This window comes from Leucopleurus acutus (genome assembly GCF_964270905.1).
Source record: "Leucopleurus acutus genome assembly, chromosome: 15".
Taxonomy (NCBI): domain Eukaryota; kingdom Metazoa; phylum Chordata; class Mammalia; order Artiodactyla; family Delphinidae; genus Leucopleurus; species Leucopleurus acutus.
In genome coordinates, this window is record NC_139157.1 from 69,240,961 (window position 1) to 69,249,015 (window position 8,055).

An 8,055-nucleotide genomic window follows, 5' to 3' on the forward strand; every position below is an offset into this window, starting at 1 on the left:
GATGGACATTCTGTGCTTTTATAAACAGTGCTGCATGGGATTTCTGTATGTGGCTCCCAGTATGTGTCTGCAAGAGTTTCTCTAGGGCATGTGTGTTCTCTAGGGCATTCTGCTGCTGTTTCCCATCAAGGCTCATGTCAGGATTACACTTCACTGCCCACGTAATTTAGGTATGGCCATGTTGGGCTAATGAAGTGTGAGCTAAAGTGATATGTGACATTTTGGGGCAGCAGGTTTGAGAAGCAATACAGGCAATGTTCTTTTCTCTCTTCTATAGTGCTGGAAGGGTTCCACATAGTAGCTGCTCCATCAGCACGAATCCCTGAGAAGGGGTGACAATGACATAGAGTCTGATCTCCAGTCAACCCATAATGACCATGTATCATGGGCCATGTATTGGGTCTGTTACCCAAAGCATTTTCTAGCTTTCCGACTGATACAGAAATTGGTACTAGGAGAGGACTTGTTTAGTATGCATCTATTCAACTTCAGTAAAATATGCCAGCTGCTTTCCAAAAAGACTGAGCCAATTTTTATACTACTTACCTAAAGTTGATGAGAGTGTCTGTTATTGCACAGCCTTGACAAAAATTGGTATTTTCCAACTATAATTTGAGCTGATGGAACTTTAGGAGATGGTGTGTCATTATTTTAATTTTTCTTTTCCTGATGACTAGTGATACATTTTTGTATGTTTATTAGGCACTCAGCTCTCCTCTTCTGTGAAATGCTTGTTTATAACTTACACCTATATTTCCATTGACTTATTTTCTGTATTTGTGTAGTGTTAGTCTCTTCCTTATTGATTCATTTAAGTTCCTTAAATCTTCCCTCTGTGCCTCTCTAACCCTTCTTCCTGCCTTATTTTTCTCCATAGCATTTATCACCATCTTATATATTATTTACTTGTTGATTTGTTTGTTGTCTTTCTCTCTCAAGCTAGGATGCAGGCTCCATGAGGTCAAGGACCCCCTGGACCTTTTTCACTGAAGAATTCCTAGTTCCTAGAGAAGTGTCCAGCACATAGAGGGCATCAGGTAAATACTTGAATAAATGAAAAAACAGTCACGTGAGTTGGCAACAGTACCTAAACATTGAGTATCTGAACATTGAGTATCTGAACATGGCCAGTTTCCCCACGTAGGCAGGTTTTTGCCTGATACCTGTAGACCCCTGAGCTTGATGGATTTCTGGTCTGATGGCGAATGGATTTTAAGTCCAAGTCTGAATCCAAAAATTTGAGAACCAGAAACACTGATGTCTAAAGGCAGGAGAAGATAGATGTCTCATCTCAAGCAGAGAGAGCAAATTCACCCTTCCTCCACATTTTTGTTCTATTCAGGACCTCAATGGATTGTTTGATGCCCACCTACATTAATGACGGCAATCTTCTTCAGTCTACTGATTCACATCCTAACTTCTTCTGGAGATGCCTTCACAGACAAACCCAGAAATGGTTTTACGAGCTATCTGAGCATCCTGTATACCAGTCAAGTCACATAAAATGAATCATCACAAGTCTACCCCTTGTCAACTTGGCACCCGTACACAATTTCTTAAACTTAATCTCCAAATAAAGACAATAATAAAATCATAATTCCACCTAACATGAAACAGCTATCCTGTGTAACACCAAAAGTGCATTATCCCTTCCCAAGAAAAGAAGATAAAATCCTTGAGTGATATTTACTCTTCCCCTGATACCCTATAACTTAAATACTATGATGTAAAATTAACAATATTTAAATACTGATATAAAGTCAATACATTTTATGTTACATAAGAAGGAAATAAGAGAGGGAAGAAAACAAAGATATTTGCTTGATATATGTATATATGCCCACAAATATATTCATAACAAAATAAGGAAGAAATTCATATGACAATTACAGTCCTTGTTTCTGTAACTGGTCATGTGGTCATAGCTGGTATTTTCAACTACCTTCTGCTGCTACACATTCTGTATTTCCTTTGCCTTCAGCAAGCACCTCAGCTAGTTGTGGTTCTTCACCTGGCAGATGGTGGCCCATGGTCAACCATTCAGTCTCTACTATGGCCCAAGAGCCTCACTAGCATCACACACAGGAAGTCCATCTATGCAGTTATATGTTACCAAAGCCATTCAGGAAACAGACTATACACTTGGATCTAATTCTTAACAAGTTCACACAGAGAATTTTCATATAAAACAACACTCTAGATTTTTCCTGTTAAAGAATAAAATGAACATAAAATCACCTCCTATGGTTTTTTTTAGCAAACTATCTTCATGACAGGCAAGTTTACAGAAGTTTTTCTTTTCTTTAGCTACTTCCTTACCCAGAGATCAATAATTAAGCCTATGAATGGCTGGTTTCTCTTCAGACTCTGTCCTGCTCACTCAGCTGCCATAATAATAGCCCGCATTTGATGAAGTTCTCCTAAAGGAGTTAGGTTAAACATTACACAGTTTTAAATCTAGAGTGCCCAGGACATTTGTTGAGACCCCTATTACAGCCTCTGAGCACAGCCTTTCTGGCACAGAGCACACATTCGGGTAGCTGGGGCTCTGCATGTGGCTGTAAAACAAAGAGCCACAGCCTTGAGGGATCAAACATGATCCAATGATAAAGCTACTACCTTTATCATTCCTAATGTCAGGGAGAGAGGGCTCTTCTCATCCTTTGAATAACCACTGGGGTCTACGATGTGATTCAGACTAACAAGGCACCTGAGAGACTCTGAGGGATTCCTCTCCATACCGCTGCCCTGCCCCAGCCTTCAGTAGCTGCTGCCTTGCAGGAGGGGAAGGCCTCATGTAGCTGGCTCTCATATCTCCCATCATGACTCCAACCTTGGTTACTTGGCATACTTGGTGAAGGTCTGTGATGGGCTGATGAAGGCTGCTCTGTGGCTACAGCTTCTAATCCTTCACTCCAGCCCACACGCAGACATGAAGTTTGTTAAAAATTTGGCTGGTTTCTCCTTCACCTCCTACTGCTGTTGTGCTAGAGAAGGTCTCTTCTCCCCCAGGAAGGGCTCATCACTTATTAGGATTTAGTTCATTTGGGTTTGAGTCCTTAGATCACTGAGGTTTTCTTTTTTAACTATGATTATATAGTTAATACTGCTTCTCATTGTGAAGGTGGGAGTTCCCATCACCAGTGACTTTCTAACTAGAAACAGAAGGTCTGTAATAGATATAGGGACAAATAAAACCTATAAATATGCCAAGCAAATGTTATTCTTTCCCTATAAATACTTTTAGATGAGAAAAATCAAACACCAAAACTTTTTAGGTGCTTGGAAAAGCAAAGATGAGAATCAACAGCATTTAAGCTCTCAACTGTTGCATATGCTCTGAAAAGTTCTAATTAACTGCCAAATGAGATAGTAATATATTCATTAAATTTTATTTCTAATTGAAAAGATGAAAATATTCATTAAAATATAGTGTAGGGGCTTCCCTGGTGGCGCAGTGGTTGGGGGTCCGCTGGCTGATGCAGGGATGCGGGTTCGTGCCCCGGTCCGGGAGGATCCCACGTGCCGCGGAGCAGCTGGGCCTGTGAGCCATGGCCACCGGGCCTGCACGTCCGGAGCCTGTGCTCCGCAACGGGAGAGGCCACAGCAGTGAGAGGCCCACGTACCACAAAAAAAAAAAAATATATATATATATATATATATATATATATATAGTGTAATTTTAATTCTCTGGAAACAGGATGTAAATATCAGGTATAATTTTCATTAAATTTATGAAGCAAGAAAGCATCTACATCCTGCTACATATGACTGTAACTTAAATTTTGTTTGGTTACAGAAAAAGAAGTAATAATTCTTAATGTTGTCTTAATAATCTCCCTATAGTAATTGTTTTTCGAGTCCAGGTTATTTTGAGCTCTTCTATGTTTTCCTCTCTCACCCATTTCTATATACATAATAAGAGCAAGGGCAAGGCAAAACACTTAAGAAACCCTAAAGTTCATGTCTAATTTTGGTCTATGGTACTCTTATTATTCCAAAAGAAATCAAATGGAAACTTACATGTATAATCTCAAATAATATAATGTAATATATAATATAAATATATGTGTAATATATAACAATGCAATGAATAATATAAACTAAGGGAAAATTATAGAAATAGAAGAGATTTCAAAAATCTTCTGGTCCAAAAAAATTAACTTACAGAAGGAATTGAGACCTTAAGAGGAAAAGAGATGTGTCTAAAGCCACACAGCTCGTTGATACCTAAAAGTGAACTTATTGGGCATAAGGTAACTATACATTTAACTTTAATAGATGCTGCCAAATTGTTTTCCAAAGTGACTGAACCAGTTTACCAGTTTACCAGCATTATGAGAGTTCCAGTTATTCCACATCCTCAGCAGCACTAGACATTGTCAAAGAAATTAAAGATGATACAAATAGATGGAGAGATATACCATGTTCTTGGATTGGAAGAATCAACATTGTGAAAAAGACTCTACTACCCAAAGCAATCTACAGATTCAATGCAATCCCTATCAAACTACCACTGGCATTTTTCACAGAACTAGAACAAAAAATTTCACAATTTGTATGGAAACACAAAAGACCCCGAATAGCCAAAGCAATCTTGAGAACGAAAAACGGAGCAGGAGGAATCAGGCTCCCCGACTTCAGACTATACTACAAATCTACAGTAATCAAGACAGTATGGTACTGGCACAAAAACAGATCAGTGGAAAAGATAGAAAGCCCAGAGATAAACCCACGCACATATGGTCACCTTATCTTTGATAAAGGAGGCAGGAATGTACAGTGGAGAAAGGGCAGCCTCTTCAATAAGTGGTGCTGGGAAAACTGGACAGGTACATATAAAAGTATGAGATTAGATCACTCCCTAACACCATACACAAAAATAAGCTCAAAATGGATTAAAGACCTAAATGTAAGGCCAGAAACTATCAAACTCTTAGAGGAAAACATAGGCAGAACACTCTATGATATAAATCACAGCAAGATCCTTTTTGACCCACCTCCTAGAGGAATGGAAATAGAAACAAAAATAAACAAATGGGACCGAATGAAACTTCAAAGCTTTTGCACAGCAAAGGAAACCATAAACAAGACCAAAAGACAACCCTCTGAATGGAAGAAAATATTTGCAAATGAAGCTACTGACAAAGGATTAATTTCCAAAATTTACAAGCAGCTCATGCAACTCAATAACAAGAAAACAAACAACCCAATCCAAAAATGGGCAGAAGACCTAAATAGACATTTCTCCAAAGAAGATATACAGACTGCCAGCAAGTACATGAAAGAATGCTCAACATCATTAATCATTAGAGAAATGCAAATCAAAACTACAATGAGATATCATCTCACACCAGTCAGAATGGCCATCATCAAAAAATCTAGAAACAATAAATGCTGGAGAGGGTGTGGAGAAAAGGGAACACTCTTGCACTGCTGGTGGGAATGTGAGTTGGTACAGCCACTATGGAGAATAGTATGGAGGTTCCTTAAAAAACTACAAATAGAGCTACCATATGACCCAGCAATCCCACTACTGGGCATATACCCTGAGAAAACCATAATTCAAAAAGAGTCATGTACCAAAATGTTCATTGCAACTCTATTTATAATAGCCTGGAGATGGAAACAACCTAAGTGCCCATCATCGGTTGAATGGATAAAGAAGATGTGGCACATATATACAATGGAATATTACTCAGCCATAAAAAGAAATGAAATTGAGCTATTTGTACTGAGGTGGATAGACCTAGAGTCTGTCGTACAGAGTGAAGTAAGTCAGAAAGAGAAAGACAAATACCGTATGCTAACACATATATATGGAATTTAAGAAAAAAATATGTCATGAAGAACCTAGGGGTAAGACAGGAATAAAGACACAGACCTACTAGAGAACGGACTTGAGGATATGGGGAAGGGGAAGGGTAAGCTGTGACAAAGCAAAAGAGAGGCATGGACATATATACACTACCAAACGTAAGGTAGCTAGTGGGAAGCAGCCGCCTAGCACAGGGAGATCAGCTTGGTGCTTTGTGACAGCCTGGAGGGGTGGGATAGGGAGGGTGGGAGGGAGGGAGACTCAAGAGGGAAGAGATATGGGAACATATGTATATGTATAACTGATTCACTTTGTTATAAAGCAGAAACTAACACACCATTGTAAAGCAATTATACCCCAATAAAGATGTTAAAAAAATAACTAAAATAAAATAAAAATAAATATATAGCTATAACCTACAAAACAAAACAAAAAAAAACTGTAGCTCTCTCAGTGGGTATAAGGTGATATCTCATTGTGGTTTTAACTTGCATTTGTCTGATGATGAATCATTTTGAGCTGTTTCATGTGCTTATTGGCTGTATCTTTTGTGAAGTGCCTGTTCACATCTTTTGCCTTTTTATTGGTACTTTGTCTTTTTCTTATTAGTTTTAGAACTTCACATATTCTGTATATAAGACCTTTGTATTGTAAATAACTTCTGGTCTATGGATTTCCTGTTCACATATTCAGTAATTTATCTGAGGTCACACAGGTAGTCTTCTGTTAAAGAAGTTCTTAATTTTAATAAAGTCCAATAGTTGTTACTTTGCTTTGTCACTTTTGTGATGACTACCTCTTGGGTCTTCTGGAAGAATCATGGCTGACCAGAAAGTCATGAAAATAGTTTCTTATACTAGAGCTTAATTTATTTCTATCTTCCAGTAAGATGCTTAAAGTTCTATGATCCACTTCAAATTAATTTTTATGTATGGTTTGATATAGAAGTCAAAGGTTCTGTTTTTTTCCCATGTTTCTAATTGCTCCAGCACTATTCATTGAAAAGATCATCTTTTCTCCTCACTTAATAGAAGTGATACCATTTGGTAAACCAAATGGTCATATATGTATGTTTCTATTTCTAGCATCTCTGCTTTATTGTTCTATTTGTCTAGCTTTGCACCAATGCCAAGATGGCTTAACTACTACAGTATTACAACTATACTGTAAGTCAAGATCTGGTGGAAGAAGACCTCCAGATTTATTCAAGACTGTCTTGGCTACCTGTGGCTTTTGCATCATCACATACAGTTTGGAACCATGTCTGCCAATTTTCACCCCCGAAGAAGCTACTCTGATTTTGACTGAGGCTACATTGCGTCCACAGATAAAATCTGAGAAGAATCAACAGCCATATTGAATCTTCCAATACATTAATATACAGTATCTCTCCATTTATACATCTCCATTTAGGTCTTCCTTAATTTCTTCATTGTTATTTGAATGATAGATGTTTCACACGTTTCATTAAGTTAATTCCTAGGTATTCAAAGTTTTCGATGTTTTTATAAATGCTATTGTTTTTAAATTTTATTGTTCCAACTCTTGGGTGCTAACTATACAGAAACACAATTGATTTTTCCATATTGACCTTGTATTTGGCAACACTGCTAAATCCACTTATTATTTACAATAGCTTATAGATTCTTTTGGATTCATTATCTAAGCATAAAAAGTTTTACTTCTTCCTTTTGAACCCACATGCCTCCTGTTTCCCTTGCATTATTTCCCTAGTAGTTCCTCTAGTACAAGAATAGAAGTGCTGATTGGGAACATCCTTGTCTTGTTGTCAGTTTCAGGGGAAAGCTTTCGTATTTTAACACTGAGTATGGTAATAGCTGCCCCTCTGAGACCCTTTTAGTCAAAGCCAGAACCTCAGTGAAAGAGGAAATGAAGAAAATTATTTTCACCAGCACAAAGAGGTGACAAAAGAGCCTGCATCCTGGCTAGGATTCTGGGTAGAATGTAAGAAATTACAGCACCCACCTGCCTGCGCTCATATAAGGTATGGTTTGAGTTTAAACTACCTATATGGTGTAAAAGCCTCTCAAATACAAATTACCCTGAAAGTCAGTCGCGGAGACATTCAGCATTACCAAATGCAAAACCTATATGGAGGGATGCATCTCTGGGCCATGGGGCAAAAGATTTCTATAGATAAAGGCCTACTGAGGGTGTGCTCACAATATGAAACAACAAAGCACAGGAGAAAAAAAAAATCCAACATGATCATGAGC